Raw genomic sequence first — 20,973 nt, 5'->3', positions numbered from 1 at the left:
GCGGGCCTCCACAAAGGGGTCTGTGCTCACCACCATCATTGATCGACCTGTTCATTCCCCTGGGCCAAGGGACCCGGGAGGTTGGAATGGGCGCGAATGTGGCCTATAAAAAAAGGTTCTCTTCTACAGAGAATCAAGTCCTGTAATTGGGAGAACAGCACTGCAGCTGTGGAGGATGGTCATATAAAAGGCACTGTTTCCAACACTTTTACAGCAGAGGCAACATAGGCACTGTCTGTGTAAACATTAAAAGGTTCCTCGGCTAGGATAGTGAAGGCCTCTATTACAGCTCTCAATTCCACCTGCTGGGCTGAAGAAAATTCAGTCTTAAAGCTTTCAACTTTACCACTGATGATGGCATCCGTCAAGGAGCCATCAACAAAAACCAGGGCAGCCCCCACAAGGGGTTTCACCCTTGTCCTCCTGGGAAACACCAGGAGGGTGGAATGAAAAAATTGTAGCAACGTGTTTCCTGGATAATGGTTTTCCAATTTTCCTTGAAAGGTAGCACACATGATGGCCCATTCATCATCAAACTGCATAAGCCATTGGATCTGGGCCTTACTATAGGGAACCACTATAGTCTTGGGTTCTCTGCCAAATATCCTAAGGGAATTAATTCTCCCCATAATCACAAGTCGGCATACTGGGGGGGGGGGTAGGTGACAAGAACTTTGGATGGGGTGGCAGGTAAGTGGACCCAAAATAGAGCGTGCTCTTGCCACAACAAGCCCGTAGGGGTAAAGGTTGTGGAAAAAACTAAAAGCCAAAAGGGTTTATGAGGATCAAAATACCCCACAAATTGTTGATCAATTGCCCTTTCTACTTCAACTAGGGCTTTTTTGGCCTCCTCATCCATAGAAAGAAGGGAAGTGGGATTGGGATCACCCTGAAGGATCTCAAAAAGGGGCTTCAAATCACCCATGGTAAGTTTCAAGTAGGGGCGAAGCCAATTAATATCACCCAATAATTTTTGAAAATCATTAAGAGTATGTAGGGATGATGATTGAATCTGCACCTTCTGGGTCTTTATAATCTGAGGAAATAATTCAAAACTCAAAAATAGTAAAGGGGGAACAACCTGAATTTTTTCTGGTGCAATTAAAAACCCCCTTTCTTTAAGAGAAGCAATCAATTCTTGGGCAACAGTCTGTACCTTCAGCAGATCCCCTCCCGCGACCAAAATATCATCTGTATAGTGAATAATGTACATCTCTGGATGATTCAGGCGAAGGGGGTCAATTGCCTGGGCTACATATTTTTGACAAAGGGTGGGGCTATTAGCCATTCCTTGTGGCAGTACCCACCATTGAAAGCGAGGACATGGACCCACCTGATTAGTAATAGGTATATTAAAAGCAAACTGGGGACAATCATCTGGATGTAGGGGGATCAAAAAGAAGCAATCTTTTAAATCAATCACCAGTTTTGTAAATCCTTTAGGAATAGCAACAGGGGAGGGCAGCCCAGGCTGTAGGGGTCCCATGGGCTGCATGGTCTTATTTACCGCCCTGAGGTCTTGAAGTAACCTCCATCGTCCCCCTTTCTTCTCAATACCAAAAATGGGGGTATTCCAAGGTGAGGTGGAGGGTTCAAGGTGACCGGCCACCAGTTGCTCCTGCACCAGCTCTAGGGCGGCCGTAACCTTTTTGTGTGGGAGGGGCCACCAATCAATCCAGACAGGGGAGTCCGATTTCCAAATAATTTTATCAGCCTGGAGTGCAGGGGAGTCAGTGGCCCTCAGAAAAAATGTTCTTGTTCATCAAATCCCAGGCCCCGGCGTCCCTTCCTGGGAGCGGCCTGCAACGGGGCAGCCATTCCCTGATTTGTCTTCCCCAATCCCTTTCCTGGTAAGTAGTGCATCTCCAGCGTTTGTTCAGTGACAGCATCACTGGGGCTGCACATAAAAACCCCCACCTGGGAGAGATGACTGGCAGGCCTGGCACAACAAAAGGCTGGATCTGGCCTGAATTGCCCTCTTTATCTTTCCAGGTTAACAGCCTTGAACTCTGAAGTGCATTTTGAGACTGGCCTATCCCTTGGAGGTGTGTGAGGGAAGGATGCAAGGGCCAGCTGGGGGGCCAATGTTGGTGGGAGATCACCGTGGAGTCTGCCCCAGAGTCCAGAATGCCACGAAAGGCCTTGCCCTCTATATGTAGAACCAAGGTGGGTCTGTCCTTAGATATGGGTTGAACCCAGTAGGCATCGGAGGAACCAGGGGAAGAAGGCCCCGAGAGAGGTCCCCTAGCCTGAAAGTTACCAGTAAAGTGTAAGGGAAGGGCCTGTGCAAGGCGTTGGCCAGCAGTAATAGTAACCGGGCCTCGAGGGGCGGAGACTAAAAGCCTTATCTCGCCCTCATAATCACTATCCACGAGGGATGGATGTACCTGAAGAGCACTGAGAGTGGAAGAGGCACGGCCCAGAATTAAAAAATAAAAATTCTCAGGGGGTGGACCAAAAACGCCTTTTGGAGTAACAGTGACCCCCCCTCAGGGGTTAATATTGTATCGGTGGAGGCACACAAGTCCAATCCTGCACTGCCTGGGGTGGCAAGACAGAGAGAGGAGGCTGACCTGTTGGCTGACTGGACCCTGTAGCTGGCTGGAAGGGAGTGGGTTGGGGGTCCCGGGGTTGGGCCCATTGGCCATTTCCCTAAAGGGGTTGGTCATCAATAGTGGTTTGAGAACGACATTCATTGGCCCAGTGACGTCCTCTTCTACACCATGGGCATGGAGTAGGGGGCCTCGGTCTACAGTCTAGCCGAGGTTCCTCCCTCCTGAGGGCCAGGGTATTCGTTTGGACATCGCCTTGTGAAATGTCCGGGCTGACCACATTTGAAACACAACGGACCCGTAGGGGTGCTCGAGCCACTAGGGCTCTGGATGGCAGCTCCGATGGCCAAGGAGACTGCTTTGGACATTTGATGTGTAAAAAGGTCAGCATCATTACACAGGCGGATCATGGCAAGTAAGTCAAGATTTTTGGTGCGGCCTTTGAGGGCAGCACGGCAAGCCGAGCTGCTTAACTATTTTACTTTCAGTTTCCCCCGTCCCAAAACGCGGTCGGCAGCCTCTTGTAGGCGGGCAACAAATTGTGAAAATGGCTCCTGAGGGGTCTGAATGACCCACTAAGAGGAGCAACAACAGACCCTTTGGTGGGAAAGGCCCTCCAGGCCCCAAGGGCCGCCTCAGCAGTCTGAGACAGGACACCGGGAGGCAGTTTGCACGGTCTGTCCTCTGAGGCAAACTTCCCCTGACCACAAATCTTATCTGCGGTCCACTGCTCAGTCGACCTGCGGGAACTGTTGCGGGCAGCAAGGGAATCTCCACAGTCAAGAAATTCTGCCTTCCAGCTCAAGAACTCTCCTCTACCTAACACAGATTGAACTACTCAGAGCCACTCGCCAGGCAAAAGGTACCCACCCATGGCAAGTCCTTCCAGAATGGCCAGTGTGAAAGGTGCAGTATGGCCATAATTTTTAACAGCGGAGTGCAACTCTTTAACTGCTTTAAACTTGAGTTTCTTATACCGAGACTGTGTCCCTTGTCTCCCTTGATCAGTATCCTCTTCCCCGGAGCCCTCCTCAGCCTTATCTTCATTTTCAGCCTATTCATTTTCTGAGTCCTTTCCTGGGTCTGATTCCTCCTCTGACCCTCCCTCAGGCCCCTCAGTGGTAGAGGAGTCGGCCGGGGCGGGGGGGGGGGTCCCCCTGAGCATCTTCCTGGCTTCCCTGGGATCGGGTTAATACAGGGAAAGCTAGCGTTTTAGGGGCTTTGGTTTTATGTATTCTGCGGGGGAGGGGGCCGTCCCTCTGGTCTTATGGGGACAGGAGAAGACAATCCCCAACTCCGACTGTAATGAGGAGGCCTCTAAAGCCAGGTCGGAAAGTTCCTTTTGAAGGGTCAGAACATCTTGAAGACCCTTAATTTGGGATTGCAGTTGGGACTTTGTTTTAAGTAAAGGGTCTATTAAAGGGGGAGTGAGGGCCCTCGGCATTTCTGGATTATAGGGCGGGGCTGGGGGCCTGATCGGCTTACTACAAAGGCCCTGGGGAGATCCCACTCACGGTACCTAGTGGCCTCTTCTTCTAATGTAGTTGCATCCCCCGGATCTAAGGGTTCTAGGGATCTGAGATTTGGATAAGGGGGGGGGGCATTTTTTTGTCTCTCACTTTGATTCTCAAGGCCATCAACCTTTCTATTGTGGTCCTTGGTAGGGGGTCTAATTTCTGAATCTTGAATTTCTGAATCTTTTGAGGAGTGGATATCTGTAGGTGAAGGGTCTGAACCCCCAGGGTCATCCATCTCAATGGTGACCGAGGAACACTTGGAGCCCGCATGAGAGGGAGGCCATGACTTAGATAACTTCTCTACACAGTCCTGAGCGACTGACAGGAGGTGGGTTTGATCACCGCTCCCGTGTTCCCCCTCAATCACATCTCTTAGTAGGCCCCAATAAGAGAACATAACTTCGGGGACTGATTCTGATCCATTTTTAATAATCAACTCATTGAGCTCTCTACCCACTTTCTGCCAAGTCAGGAGATGTATCTCCCGCCGTATTATAAACCAAGGACATTTCTCATCAACAAAACAAAAAAATTTTTACTAAATCCTTCTTTTTTACCCTGATTCCCCTCTCTCTGAGTGAGGCCTTAAGGCCTTTAATAAATTTCTCTTCCTTAGACAATAATTGCCCCATGTTAATGGGGCGGCTATGACTTACCTCACCTCTGGGCTCCCGCGGGCTATGGGGGTCTTTAGAGACTCAATAATGATGTTTAGCCGACTTCACTTCTGTTGACGCCATCCAATGAGGGTCCGTACCTCGTGCCCCTACTTTGGGCGCCACCTGACCCGACCTGCGGGTCCAGTTATTCGTGGGGGCCGAGGGGGACCTCACCTGAAAAGGAACACGGGCGAGAGAAAGGACGAGACCAAGCAAGTGTAGACTTGTCAAGGTCTGCTTTAATGCGGAAGCGGCTTACAAGATATACTCTAGGCAAGGGAGGAAGGGGAACAAGGAACAGGGTGGGGACTCTGTCAACTATTGATAAGGTCAGTCATCTGGAGGAGCATTCTGCGGTTTTTCCCTGAGTGTCCCGGGCAACAGTTCTTTATGAACATGAAATTCTTTCTTAGCTGAAGGCCAGATTCTCCCAAAATAGGCAGTTTCTCATAAAGGCAATTCATTAAGCAACTTTGTTAGCTGGGATTGGTGCTCCAGGGTCCCCAACAAGAAGGCAACTTTCACAAGTCGTCCTCTCCTTCCTCCAAGGAGATCCTATAGACTAACCTTATAACAGACAATCATTTTAAGTGACAATGCTGTGATCCAGGGCCTTGTGTGCACTGGGCCAACATCCTACCGTTGACATAAGCATTCACAGTTCTGGAACATCTCTCCCTTGATTTCATTCAGCATTGTGCTAGGCTTTGACCCTTGAAAAAGGAATGACCATCTGGCATCTACCAAAGTCTCAGGATCAACTTGCTTTGAAGACTGTAGAGCAGAAAGCTGGAAGAAGCTCAGATTCTTGATTGGTCTGGCTCCTGGACCAAGCAGCCTGAGAATAGTTTCATCTCTAGACTTTTCATTATGGGGTATTTTCTTTGTGATTTAAATCTTTAAATTTACTTGAAGTCAATGATCCATCTCACTGTAACCTTAAAAATACATTTTTTTTAACAAAATTTTTTTTATGTATATGATGTACACTGTAGCTGTCTTCAGACACACCAGAAGAGGACATCAGATCTCATTACAAATGGTTGTGAGCCGGGCAGTGGTGGCACATGCCTTTAATCCCAGCACTTTGGAGGCAGAGGCAGGTGGATTTCTGAGTTCCAGGACAGCCAGGGCTACACAGAGAAACCATGTCTTGAAAAAAAACAAAAACAAAAACAAAACAAAACAAATTAACAAATGGTTGTGAGTCATCATGTGGTTGCTGGGAATTGAACTCAGGACCTCTGGAAGTAAAGCCACTGCTCTTAACTGCTGAGCCATCCTTCCAGCCCCCAAAATACATTCTTGTTTGTAGATACTTTTGGGTATATCACATAGAAAAGGAATTACTACCTTTTACCTGCATTCTTAAATACTCGGGTATTTGTGAGAACAAATCAGTTTCATTTTTCATAAGCACTAGGTTTATGCTAATGACTAGGGAAATTAAAATGAAATAGAGTGTGTAGCCTTTTTAACTGATCAAAACAAAGTCAGATGATCAGGTGATCACCACGAGGGAAAGGGCTTTTCTAAGGTTTTCTGTGGACCTTAAACCCTCATGGCCCTAGGGCGAGCTCTCTGAGTGTCTCAATCTCGTCCAAGGCTTATCTCTTGTGGACCCCTCCTTTTGTCTCTGTACTTATGAAATCACTGCATGTGATCCTGGGTGTGATCAGGCACACACACACACACACACACACACACACACACACACACACACCTCCACACACACTGTGTATAAATATATGAATTGCAAGTACTTATCATAGAAAAGGTTGTTCCTTGTTTTAGTTACCATCTTGGCACTGTGAATACTTACTTTTTTCCTTTCTCGTGCCTGCCAGGGTGACGATGCCCGTTCCAGAGCTGGCAACATGACTCTGAGTACCCTTCCACACACTGCAGCCTATTTTGGTCTGTTTGAAAGTGGAGTTGTAGTAATGAACCTGTTTGGGTCAGTGTCAAGTGACAACTACTCATATGAATATTTGTGCTATGACTTCACTTACTGTGTATTTAAATAGGCACCCAAAAGGACAGCCTGTGCAAGCTGCTATTTTCATCTGCTCCCAGTTTCTCAGCAGGCTGTGCCATCCCAATTGTAGCAAAATGCTCAGTCGCCAATGAAACCCCCGACGGCACACATTCTGTTGTTAGAGCAATCTATCTCATCACATGAGCAGAGGACACTTGCTTCTTAAAGGAGAATGCCATCCAGGGAGGGGACATCCTAAACTACCACACAATCAAGTCCCATTTGTGCCTCCATCTCCAGCAGCTTGCCCCAGCTTCCTTCCCAAGTCTGTTGCCCACACATCTTTCTATGACCCACCTGAAATCAGCCCTTTCTGAGCAAGCCAGGCACTTTCAGATCTGTGCATACTCAAAAGTCCTCCTGTGGGTATGTGACAAACTGACCTGAGCCACCACCAGAAGAAGGACTGGCCATCTTCCTGGCACACCACTGATCTTTCATTAGTTTCTCCAGCAACTACACCTCAGATTGTGATGTTTCTCCTTTTGCTCCTATGCAGCCTCTTTCTCTGACCACAGTCTGGAGTTCAACACGTCCTCACCCAGCCATGCTGTTCAAATGGCCATGGTGATGAGGACAGGGTGTAGAAATTGACTCTGACGTTCAGGGTCAAGGATCCCACAAGTAAACAGCTTTTCATTTGTCTGAAAGCTGAAAATGTCCTTGGTTTTGTCCTGGCTAGAGCCCAGCAATGGCAGAAGAGAGCTTTAAATCTATATATATATTTTTTCTCCTACCTTCTGCCTGGAAGCTAGGTATAAAGATGTGACTGCAACTCCAACCAATCACCTGGCCAGGGGTTCACCCTCCAGGAAAGCTGATTCTCCTAAAGCCATGCTAAAGGATGGGAGGAATAATTATACCTTCTTTGGATGATGTACTTTTCCTGCCCAAAATTTTTGCCCCTAGTACAATCGCTTAAGTGTTGATGGTCTTGCAGCTCCAAAAAATTTGCTCACTTAAAAAAAAAAAACAAAAACAGCCGGGCAGTGGTGGCTCACACCTTTAATCCCAGCACTTGGGAGGCAGAGACAGGCGGATTTCTGAGTTAGAGGCCAGCCTGGTCTACAGAGTGAGTTCCAGGACAGCCAGGGCTACACAGAGAAACCCTGTCTCGAAAAACAAAAACCAAACCAAACAAAACAAAACAAAAAAAATAACCCCAAAAAACAACTTTACCCTTTTCCTCTTCTCTACCTCTTTCTCTTGGATAACAGCTAAAGCCTTAGCATGCTTTCTCTGTCACTCTGGGGCTTCTCTTTACCTGAAGCTACATTGCTTTTTACCATGTAGCTGCTTGCAGGACAGGATATAGAAATTGCTACCATTGCTACCAGCAGCCCTGCCTCTCCTTCCTGCTTCCTTTTCTTCATCCCTCCTTCCTGCTGGCAGCTGCTGAAGTCTTCAGTTAGTCTGCCCTGTGGCTTTCCTTTAAACTCTAATAAAACTGTCCTTGAGCTCCATTCTGAATACACTCGCTGAAGTCTTTTATAAATGAGACGAAGAAGCCAAGGAGGGGAGCTTGGAGTTCCTTGGTAGCAGAAGCATGCTGCACTGAGGTTCCTCAGAAGAGCTAGCAGATTCAGGAGCCTGGGTCCAGGTGCTGCACCCTTGGTGACTCCTGGAACTTCCACCATCTCAGCTCTCTCAGAGAATAGAGATGCCTGCCCTGCCTGCTACAAGGGAGATAAGGGACAGATCTACAAATGTACCTCACCACTCACATTGGTCAGCACAGAGTTACTCTACCTTGGCATGATTGATATTTCAAGTTGGATGACTCTTTGTTGTGGGGGGTTGGACTAGGGATTGTGGAATGCCTCCCATTAAATGCCAGTGACACATCACTAAGTTCCGACAACCAAGAATGTGCCAAAGGGGGTCTGGGCCTGAGCATACAGCAGGTCACAGACGGCAGGTCTGTACCCAACCCCAGAAAACTGAGAGAAAGAGGGACTCCCAGGAGCTTTAACTCAGGAAGCATCCCAGATAAAGGGTCTAAAAAAAAAAAAAAAAAAAAAAGAGAGAGAGAGAGAGGGAGAGAGTTTACTTATTTTAAATTATTTTCAAAAGTTTCTAGGAGTTGCTAATTGGCTAAGATCCTATTTTAAGCTCTCCATAAAAGAATTTAAGTCTCTGTTCAATATTCTCAAGAGAGATGTAAATCCTAATTTTCCTCAACAATTAATTGACAAAAAAGAGGTAATCTCACAAAAAGTAGAAGAAGCTATTACTAATGATATATTATATAGTCTGATTAGTTGTTGGCTGTGCTATAACAGTCCTTTGACAAAAGATTATTAATATAGATTTATATATCCTTAAATAGAGTCTTCATGACTCTCTGAGTGTGGAAAGAGCTACTGTTGGCACTTCTGCTCTGATTTTACAAGAACTCTGAAAAATTGTCTTTAAAAACAAAAGAGGGGGAATGGTACACCCCCAGAAGGAGTCCCCCTGAAATACTCTCCATCATGCCTTGTTCACTTTTATCTCTCTAAAGCTGAAAGCTCATGGCAAATCTGCTGCTGACTGCCTCTGGCACCACCGAGACAAACAAAACTTTGCCACAGATATGGGGAAGGACCCTATTATCCTTAAAGGGAATGGCCCAGACCCAGTTCCCTTACGGGGCCGAGGACTGATATGCCTGTCTGATACCACAGAAGGCACAGCTAACCGGCTACCAAGAAGATTAATGAAATAAATAGATACCCCCACAAAGCCAGGCCCAACCATAAATAAGATGAATAACAATTTACATCCAGGGAAGAGAAATCTCCCTGAGAATTTCCTTCTTTTTCCTTTCCAGGTAAAAATGAATCACCCGAGATGTCTGCTGTTAGAAGTTCTAATCCAGAAGCTGGCCTCCGATCTTATACTACTCAGACCTTTGAATGGCCACTGACAAGAACATCAAACAGCTAGAGATTGACATCACTAACCTGAAGAAATCCCTTGTTTCACTGTCTGAAGAGACCTCCTAAAATAGCAAAGATCCTTATTGGACTTGATTTACTCTACTACAATATATAAGGCTGTGTACAGCTCTTGACTGTGTACAGCCCTTAAAGAAGAAGGTTGCCTTTACATAGACAAGACAAGGAGGGTTAAAGAGAGCATGAAATAGGTCAGTGAAGGCCCTAAGAAAAATCAGAGAGAGAAAGAGACAGATGAATGCTGGTACAAGAATTGGTTTTCAGCCTCTTCTATTTCCTCCCATCTTGGGACCATTATTTGGGTTCTTTTTGCTTATTTGTGCTGGTCCCTGGTCCTCAAATAGGTGGACTAACTCTGTGATACAACAGATAAATAATTTGGTAGCAAAACCTACTCAGATACATTATCATAAGTTAAAAATGGAAGACCACGAGACTCAAGATGAGGTTGTTACTTTATACAGGGTGCTTCCAAAACCCATCTCCACCCAACCTAAAAGGGGGGACTTCTGCCCCTAGACCAAGCAGAGAGGGGCCACCCAGAACCCCCTCTGACAGGCGATCTGAATTCTTGCTTAGGCTGCAAGGCTAAGCACTGCAAGGGAATATAAATAAAAGATAAAAATATCTCTCTGGGTTCCCTGAGGGACAAGCCTGACTGCATAGGGGTTGATGTCAAAAGTATCCCCTCTCCAGGAAAAAGACATCAGGACGGGTATGGCCCTCTTGCCTCACTGGACAACGACAGGGGGACTGGAGCCATTACAAGGTCCCCTTCAAGTACTGGAGGTCAGGCCTCTATGCCTGCCTTCGCAAGATTAGAATTGCCACAACCCTTCTATACTTAGAGAAGGGAGGAGATGTCAGGGGCAGCCCTGCTTATACACTGAAGGCCTAAAATCAGCCATAGGCCTAAAGTCAGCAATAGGCCTGTCATACATGTATACTAACACCAAGTCTTGGGTCTCAGTGGAAAAACATTGAAACAGATGGCTATAAGCTAATGTAAACAGGCAGCTTTTGTGGAAATTTACAAGCCTGAGTAGTCATAGACCTTGTAAATAGGTAGCCTTGGCAGATAATACCAACTTAGATAAGGACAAGTGAGTCATAGGCAGAGTCATAGTGACTTGTCCCCTGAACCCTCACCCAGCCGATACCCGGTTCTGAAAGATATCCGTATTCCCCCTGAACACCCACACTCCAGTGTCATTCCCTTCCCCACATCCTGCCTTTCTGTGTTTATAACCCCTGTGTGAATGAATTACAATTTGAGAAAAAAAAATTATTTAAAAAAAAAAAAAGGCTTCTGGACGTAACTGCCTCCAGTTACCTCCCGAGACCCCACTGGTTCTGTGCTTCTGAAGTAGCCTTTCACACCTACTGCCCTAAGCCATGGTCTTTTCTGTCCATTTTCATCCTATGTTGGTGTGCTTCCCTGTACTAGCCAACGCACTATAAAGAGGTGTCTGCAGCCGTACACACACAGGCACAATATCTACTCAGGATTCTCCCCACAGAATCTCCTACCACAAAACTTCATTTCCTGATACTGAATTAAGCAACCAGTCCTCGGACTGGGAAGAACACTTGCCCTGTGAACCTGAGGACCTGAGTTTAGATCCACAGAAGCCACATTTTATAAAGGATGGGCAGTGTCTGCAATCCCAGTCCCTCCATCCAGGAGGGAGGCAGAGACAGAAGAGCCATGCAAAGTTAGTGGGCCAGCTAACCTGATAAAAGCTGCAAACAAGGTGGAAGGAAAGGACCAACACCCATGGTTTTCCTCTGACCACCACACAGGAGCAGTAGTACACACACCTGCATGTACAAACCACTACCAGCACACACACACACACACACACACACACCACAAAAAACCTATTTTATTATTATACTTTGTGTAATACAGAAGAATTCTGAGGACACCATGTCTCTTATTTCTCTTTCTCCTTGCACCCCTCTGCCCATCCCCCAGCGTTTCATTTCCCTGTACAGAGACACCGTCTATCCCAGTGGTTCTGTCTTGCCAGTTTTCTATGCATAGGCAAGCATATTTTCCATTGTTTTTTCATGCTAATATTTGTATTTAGAGACAATGCCTTCCTTCTATCCCATCCCCAGGCAGACAAAAGCTGTATCCCATCCCCAGGCAGATGAAAGCTGTATCCCCCACAGGTGGGCAAAGAGGAGGTATTCTTAATGCTTCCTGAGTGTCTGAAACAGGCGCCGCCCCCAGCTGCAGCAAGTACTGAGTAGGCAGTACTCTGCCTGACCTCACTCATTGCAGACCAACCTCCTTCAGGTCCAGACAGAGCTAGAAGCAGTAAAACTTCCATCTTATTGTGTCAAATTCCTTTTTAATATGAGGCAAAGAGGTGTCCTGAAAAGGAGCCTGAAGAGAGAAAACACACAGGCTCATGCAGTGGAAATAAACAGCTCTGTTTCCAGGAAAGAAAACACAGGCAGGCATTGCACTGGGGCTTGGTCTGGTGAATGCCTTTCTTCCAAAGACTCAGGGATTAAACTCCTGGCAGGAAGATGGTAAGAAGCTTTGTTTTCAGTTCATTTACAAATTCAGGTGTGCAAACACAAAGGAAAGACACACACAGACACACACAGACACACACAGACACACACACACAGAGTAGCAGGTAATAAAGGCCAGTTTTGGATTCTTTAATCTTCCTTTCTTTTGGTTTTTGTTTGTTTGTTTAAAGATCTATTTATTGTATTTATAGGAGTACATCGTAGCTGTCTTCCTGGACAACAGAAGAGGGCATTGGATCCCATTACAGATGGCTGTGAGCCACCATGTGGTTGCTGGGAATTGAACTCAGGACCTCTGAAAGAGCAGTCAGTACTCTTAACTGCTGAGCCATCTCTCCAGCCCCTCTTTAATCTTTCTTTATTATTTCTTTTTTGCAGCACTGAGGACTTAAACCCAGGGCCCTGGGAATGCTAGGCCCCGATCTACAACCCCCAGACTCTTTTCTTTGGTTCATCCAGTGTGTGCTAATTGGTGTAGGCTGTTCTGTGTGCTTTGAGTAGAAGGAAGTGATCCAATTAATCTAGACAAGGATTCTACTTCCTTAAGCATGTGGCTGATCAGCATGGAGAGCTTGTCTAGGTCACACAACCGGAGCATAAGGAGACAAAGGCCCCAGAGTGCAGCTTAAATGGTTCAATGTTGCTGTTGTCTTCAGTAAATACCTTGGAGGACCTGTGTCCTCCTGCAACTGCCCAGTGATTCAGGAACCGGGGACTGCCAGGAATTAACAGAACATACCTCCAGTGTTTGAAACAGATGGCTCTGGGTTGAGTAGGGAGCCCCTGAAGGAGGAGGATGAAGGCGATATTATTGAGTTTGAACAGCCATCTTTCCCAGGGCTGTGGCTGTACTAACTCCGTAGATTTTTCTCAACAGCATCTGTCTTCATGTTCATGGTCACCTGAGATTCAGCTGAGCTGGACTGCCCTCAACTGGATTCTGGATTTCCAGTCTTGGAGTCAGTATAATGTTCTGGGGTTCATTGGGGGGTGGGGGGGGAAGGGAATGATGGCCCATGTGCAGCATGTGGGTGTGGATCTCTGTTGTGTTGTGGGTCCTTCTCCTCCAGGCAGCCCAAGGAAGTGCTGCCCACTGGGAGAAGCAGAAGCGCACACACGTGAAGTTCAACTGAGTCGGTTCCATGCATGGGTGGGCACTGTGCTGTGAGAAGCAGTCTGAGGTTCCTTGGGGGCACAGGCCTCTCGAGTGGGGATTCCCTGGCCAGGAGGCGACCAGGGACCGACTGGCAGGGGCTCTCAGACACCACTGGGAGGCATGGCAGAATGGAGACAGGAGTGTAGGAGAGAGTGTGACTGGCCTGCAGCTGAGAGAAATGAAGGAGAGAGAGGGAGACCCTGAGCCCCGTGGGAAGTGCTAGCTTGTAATACTCCTTTGGCTGACAGGCTCCTTGTTTGAAGATGTGGGCCCACAGTGGAAAAGGCAGAGAAGCTTTACACCACAGCAGACCCCAATGACACGAGGAAGTCCGGGGTTCCAAGAGCTTTATTGACATGGCAGATGATAAATGGTCTGGATGCACCCCCTTTTAAGTCAGGGGGGACCTGACTTAAATAGGGAGGGAGGAGGGGGAGGGTCTGGGAAAAGAATACATAATTAGTTATGCCCTCTGGCCTTTAGGTATCTCATTAATATGGAAATCTCTTGAGGCTGAAGCCTGTAGTCACGCCCTCTACCTGTGTTAGGTGACACATCTTTGGGAGGGGCCAGAGGAAAAGCTGAGGGTCCTCAAAGGTACACAGAAACAACAGCCATTTGAAAAGGGAGCTCTGATCCATACCCTGAAAGGGGCATCAGCTTTCAAAGAAGAAGACAGTGTGGGCTATATAAGCCTGTGACTCCCCTGGCCACTCTGGAAAGTTGCAGCTGAGCTTTGGGTGTGGAAGCAGGTTGTCGCCACCAGGGCTCCATGTCCTGTGTGGCTGTAATGGAAATGATCACACTGCTGGACTTGAAAACGTCTGTTCTTAGTTTCAGATAAGCCCTGCACCTGTTGCTTCACCGGCAGGAAAGGATTCACCTCATAGCTCTCTGCCCATTTGTTTACTTCCTTCCTCCTTCCCTGGTTTCATAACTGTAGGCTTCCCCGACAAGCCACACCTATGGCCTAAGGTTGCTCTGCTTCCTCTTTTTTCCCTTTTATTGTGGTGTGGGGGTGGAGCCCAGGGATGAGTCACTGAGCATTTTCCTGAAGCCCCCTGGTAGCCCTATTTCACCTCCATGACACTCAGCTGTGTGTCTACTCGGCTCACTGTCTTCCACTCTTAGCCAGCCACAGCTACTGTGTTTCTTTCATTTCTTCGTGATGTTGGGCAGGCTTGAGAACCTGTCTCCAGGCTGTCAAGATGGCTCAGCTTGTGAAGGTGTTTGCTGCAAAGCCTGAATTAGTTTCCTGAATTAGTTTCCTGGGACTCAAGTGGTAGAAGGACAGAACTGACTTCAAGTTGTCCTCTGAACTCCACATGTGTGCCATGGTGCGTGTTCCTACACACACACACACACACACACACTTAGGAAAAGGAAGAGGAGGAAGAGGAGGATGAGGATGAATCTAGCTCGAAGGTGTTTACAGCTTGCTTGTCTAAGCTGAGGCCTTGTCCTCTGGAGACCTTTATCTGGTTGCCATATGGAATTGACATTGAGCCCTGTCATTTCTCTTTCTTCTGGGTTTATTGTTATTGATGTGTGTGTATCTTTATGAGACTATATCACGTGTGTATGCATGTGCATGAGAAGGCCAGAAGAGGATGTTGGATACCTTGGATCTAGAGCTACAGGCTCATCTAGCATGGGTGCTAGGAACCAAACGTGGGTTCTTCAGAAGAACAGCAAGTGCTCTTTACTACTGAGCTATCTCTCTAGCCCCCAGCCCTGTTATTTCTCAGAAAATCTACTTAGGGGAAGGAAGTAAGACTGAGACCATGGACTTGTGACTCTCAGTTTTGTGGACCAATGGTGGACAACTCTATTCCTCCCTTCCCTGGCAGGAGTTCCCTGCATTGCTACAGCACAAGCACTCTGAAAGGGTGGTGGAAGAGAATACATAAATATGACAGATGCTTGGGGGCCCCTGGATACTTTGTTTACATCCAAAGAAGCAAGTGACTCCATATGGTCCAGGAAGAGGAGGCACAGATAAGATACAAGGATAAACCAGTTCCGTTTTGGCTTTTGATGGTCTAAGGGGCAAGGTTTGGAAATCACCTCCCCTGCTGATTCTTTAGAATTCCCAGGCAATCCTAATGGAAACATTCCTGGAAACATTCTTGAGTGCTTGAGTGAACTCCAGAGATAAGTGAGGCGGGTTCTGAAACATGGCAAGTCACTGCATGGCTTGAATTTAGGAGTGAGCTTATTCAGGTCATCATGGCAGAATGTACTAGGGTTCAAAGGGACTTTGACAGAAAAACAGAGAGGTCACCATTTCCCCACACTTGAGCTGTGACCAGTGAATATTGTAACTGAAGTGTGTTAGTGGCGCTGTAATTCCAACTGCTAGTGTGTGTGGAGGGGGGAGGGGGAAATGTGTGCAGGAGTGTTCCATCAGCTGCTATGCATAGGGAAAAGCCTGCAAGGACTAAAGGAAGGACTTTGGGGGCTGGAGAGATGGCTCAGGGGTTAAAAGACCCTGATGTTCTCTCAGGGGACATGGATTTGATTCCCAGCACCCTAGTCTGGTGTCTGACAACCACTTTTCACTCCAGCTCCAGGGAATCTGCTGCCCTCTTCTGGTCACTTCAGGCACTGCATGCACACACACACACACACACACACACACACACGCACACACGCACACACACACAGAGAGAGAGAGAGAGAGAGAGGGAGGGAGGGAGGGGGGGAGGGAGTGAGGGAGAGAGAGAGAGAGAGAGAGAGAGAGAGAGAGAGAGAGAGAGAGAGAGAGAGAGAGGACTGCAGTTTGGAGACATACACAGACATACACATGTACTTCCACACACATGAACACAAAAGGTACCGCTTACACGAGGATCCCAAATCCTTGACATTGATTCTATATGGCCACCAGATAAAGGTTTTCAGAGGACAAGCCTCAGCTTAGACAGGCTTGCTGTAAGCTCAGTGTTGAGCTGCCAATGTTCAGTATCAAGGCATTCTTGTCATTTTTGTATTTCTTGAAATATCTTGTATTTCTTTAAAAAAAAAACATATTATTTTATTTCTTCTCCAGTATTGGAGATGGAACTCATGGCTTCTTGCATGCCAGACAAGGGTTCTGCCCTGTGCTAGACTCTCGGGTATATTTTGATAAAAAACGCTAGTCAGTCATTACTTTCCACTCTTCTCTCTGTGGCTGCAGCATTCTTTGAAGGTCAGCGTGTTTGGGGCACTACACACAGGTACTGTCACGTGGGAGTTCACCACAGCAACTTTCTAATTCTCTTACAGTTTGCTGCATTCCCCAAACCTTGGAGTCTTTGTATTTCCTAGTTTTGTTGGTGTTGAGGATTTAGCTGGCTGGGATACCATCAACTGTAAGCGTGGAATGCACAATTAAACGGGAAAAGAGGGGCTGGGGTGGGACTCTTCTTTCCAAGCACACACAAGGTCCTGGAGTCCATCCCTCCCACCACACACACACACACACACAAAACAGGCATTGAGAAAAAAAAAAGAGAAGACATCAAGACCATTGATCTGGATGCGCATTCTAGAGCAGACTTTGCTTTCAACATTATGTGTGTCTTACTTGCAAAAATGTTCTAAGAGTCATGGGAGTGTGGGGAAGACAGGAAGATATGATCAGAAAGGAAACTGCAGTGGAAGGAAGATTAATTTGCTCTAAGAGGTGTGGGAGGCCCCAGATGCCTGTGATTGCTAGGAGGGTTACAGATGCCTGTGATTGCTAAGAGGGTTACAGATGCCTGTGATTGCTAGGAGGGTTACAGATACAAGATAGAGCTTGCTGTACTCTGATGGGTCTTACAAGGATGGTGGAGGAAGGAGGATGTTGGCCCAGCTTGGGAGGTAGGGAGGGGGACTTGGGGAGGGGAGTTAAGAGGGGGTTGGGGGTGCCCAGTGGTTAAGAGCACTGACTGCTCTTCCAGAGGTCCTGAGTTCAAATCCCAGCAACCACATGGTGGCTCACAAACACCTCTTCTGGTGTGTCTTATGGTGTACCCTGTTCTGGTGTGTCTGAAGACAGTGATAGTGTACTCATATGCATAAAATAAATAATTTTTTAAAGGAGGGGGATTGAGAAAGGAAGTTTGGGAGGACAATTGGGGAGGAGGGTTGGGAGGGAGTTTGGGGAAGAGGGTTGGAGAGAAGTGTTAGGGAGAAGCATTGGGGAAGGGTAATAGGGAGGGGTACTGGGAGGAGGGTTGAGGAGGAAGGTTGGAGAGGAGGGTTGGGGAGGCACTTATCTGAAGTTCTCTTTCCTTAAAGGATCATTCAGTAAAGACACCTAGGCAGATGAAAGCTACATATAACGACTCACTTTTAGTTCTAAGATTCCTTATGTCAGGCCAAGGGAGAAAAGATAGGTGTAATTTAGTTCAACCTTGGTGAGAAAAAGGACACATTTTTTTTTTTCCCCCAGAAACTAAAAATGAAACTCTAGAGCAGGTTTCTAGATTTATTTTTAGTTTATAAAAATCCCCCCAAGATCATTAAAAATGCAGAGTTCTGGATGGTTGCCGTGGAGATCTTCACTCAATAGTTCACTTCACTCAATAGAGTATGGCCCTGGACTCCAAACTTTGATAAGTTTGCCAAAATAACTCTAATGTGGCTATCTTCCCTAGAAAAAAAAAACACAATAAAAATATCATATAAGAACATGTATTCACTTACTCTTTAGTAAGGAGGACAGACCGGAGAAGACAGAAAGTCTCTGTCCTTGGGAAGACCAGTAAATCACACAGGCACATCAACTTTGGGGGCCAACCCACTGATGTCCCGCCTCTTCCCAGGCCCTGCCCAAGGACCCATGGACCTCGGCTCTGCACTCTGTCCCACATGCCAGCTGCCCCTGAACTCCCATCCACAACCCTCCCATCTTGTGGCAGCCGACATCTTGACCCTGGAAGATGTTGTCCTGAAGGAAGCAAGGGCTGAGGTCTGTGGGGGAAGCCCCTGTATCATCAGTGAGTTGCTGAAGGATCTTTTGCTCTGCTTGAATAGACACCGTGTCTGGACAGGGAGCAGCTCCACAGATACCTATCTCAAAGCTTTCCTTTCTTCTTAGTTGTGAGCAGTAGCAGCAAGCAGGCAGGAACAACAGCAAGATCTGTCCTCCATCGTTGCTTTGTGGTGGTCCTGGGTATTGGGACTTTCAGCCCTTGGAGGCAGCAACGTTATCTCTCTCTGTCTTTGGCCTAAGATCCTTCTGGTTCTGAGGAAACATCTGTCTAGAATCATTTGGGGACCAGGAGCAGCAGGTTCTGATCTCTGGCTCCTGACAGCCATCTGCTTTCTCCTGCTGTCTCTCTTGTTCTAATGGTGTAAGAACAACCATGTACCATGCAGTGCAGTGTCTGGGTGTTGGATTCCACATGGTGCCTTCAAGATCTTTAGCTGTCAAATGGGAGGAAGATGTACACATGTCCATGCCATTGGTCTATAAGGTACCTACATTATCCAGCCAAAGCAGGTACAACTTGGATGAATGCTTATTTAGCTGTAAAGCTGCTCTTCCTGCTACCGTTCTTCCTTCTTTCACCAGCCCAGCATGCACTATGAAAGTGAAGGAAGGGCAGGGAAGGGCATAGCACTCCAGGTCCCAGTGTTGCAGCACTGGAGGGCAGCACAGGAAAACACTTGGCAACAGACTCCCCACTGAGCCTAAGCAGCCTGCTTTTGAGGTCACAGAGGGAGAGGGAAGGCTTAGACTCATCACAGCCATTAGTTTGTCCAGTCACAGCTGTTTAGAAGCAATCACAGTTGTGAAGGTTTGTGTTTCGGGTCAATCACGGCCTTGCCCCCTAGTCACAGTAGTTGCTCTACCAGGGGAAGTGTCCCCCCCTCCCCACCAAAAGGTGAAAATGGTTCCAGGAGGCTTAGGTCTCTTTCATGATCACCTATGTTACCAGAAAGATGATTCAGCTAACTGTAAGACCTAGACTCCCTTCGCTCAGGACAGCTTAGACAGCAAGAAAGAGTTCAGTACGAGCTAATTACAGCATCCAATTGTCCCATCCACGGCTCCTCTTCCTTGCAGAGAATGGGCTCCGGAAGATTACAGCACTTTTAACAGCTTTCAGCAATGCTTCCATCATACCTAACACACGCCTAGAGCCCAGCAAAGCCTAAGTCCCCCTCGTCTGTCTCACCGGGAGTCCACTACCTAAATGACTAGCAAGGAGTGTGGGACAAGAGCTGACAGCCAGGATGTAGGGACTGGAACTCCAACAGTGCAGCTGAGTTTGTCAGGAAGCAGGCCACTCAGAGTCAGGCAGTGTTCCTCGGAAGGCAGGAAGCAAGCAAGCCCTATGCCCTCTCCTGGCCGCTGCTCTCTGCACACACTGGGGTTTCTTCCCTCTGCTTGCCCCAGCTGTAGCTCTCACCTGCTCCCTCTGGCATGTCTTTGGTTCCTGGAGCCTTCAGCGACTTTTCACTCTCTTTTCAATATGCCTTAAAGACGATTGCAGCCACTGCTGGTGTCAGTAACCTTGTCTGAAGGCCTGCTCTTCGTAATTAAGTACCAAGGAGCTGCCAGCACCTTCTGTGGAGACATAAAAAGGCCCTGGAAAGCTTGCATCGGTCCATGGGGGGGGGGGGAGGTGGGGGCATGGGAGTGGAGTGTGAGAACAGGGCGTGCATTGTAGAAGTATTGTGAGCGTACATGGGTGATCCTAGAAAGACCAAATATACAAATGGCAATAGCAGATGATATGTACAGATGCACTTGGACTCTGGACCTGCATCAGCCCTGAAAACCTCTCCCTCGTCTCCAGCAGCCACTCCAGAAGACAGCTTGCTATAAAGCCAAGTTGCAGGAAGGTCACTATTTGACAGTGACTCTGATTTTTATCCCTCTGTCTGATTCTGGAGAAGTCAAGGGCAGGCCGTTCACCAGTCACTGAAAACAACAGCCTGAACTTGCTATAGTTTCTGTGGCCAGCAGCCTTCTGTGGAGTCTGCCTTCATACAGCCTTTCATTTGATACACTGGGATGCTTTCCGAGCCCCAGCCTGTCTAAAGGTGTCTGCCAAAGATGGTAGCCAGCTCCCTTGCTAAAATGAGCTTGGAATTAATTGGCTGCTGTTTGTTCTTGTTTGCATTTATTCCATAGCGTGCAGGAATGTGTGTGGAGGGAAAGCTTTGAGTGTATTTATGAGTATGGGGGTGTGTGCACAAGTATGTGTACACTTGTGGTGTGTGCACCACTGTGTGTGCATATGAGTATATGAGGTGGTACTGCATGTGTGTAACACGACATGAAGGGGTGTGTGTGTGTGCCCATTCCTGTGTATATTGACAAGCCCATATCCTGGACAGAAGGGGACTGGGGACAGGAAGCTGGCACACACAGCAATAGCTTCATGCTTCTCAATTAGGTCCTTGGAATCCTCATCCTCTATGGTCCATAGAGTTGAAGTCAGGATACCTACAGAAAGCAATGGTTGTGGCGAGGAGTCGTTTCTGTAGCTTAAACAGGTGTTTGGAAAAGCCAGACTCTCTCGGGAAGAGAGTAAATGACTTTAGGACAAGAGGTACTCCATGGTTCATCTGTGTTC

The sequence above is a fragment of the Grammomys surdaster genome, unplaced genomic scaffold (assembly GCF_004785775.1).
Source record: "Grammomys surdaster isolate TR1022 unplaced genomic scaffold, NIH_TR_1.0 125834, whole genome shotgun sequence".
Taxonomy (NCBI): Eukaryota; Metazoa; Chordata; class Mammalia; order Rodentia; family Muridae; genus Grammomys; species Grammomys surdaster.
Note: the sequence above shows the minus strand (reverse complement) of the source record.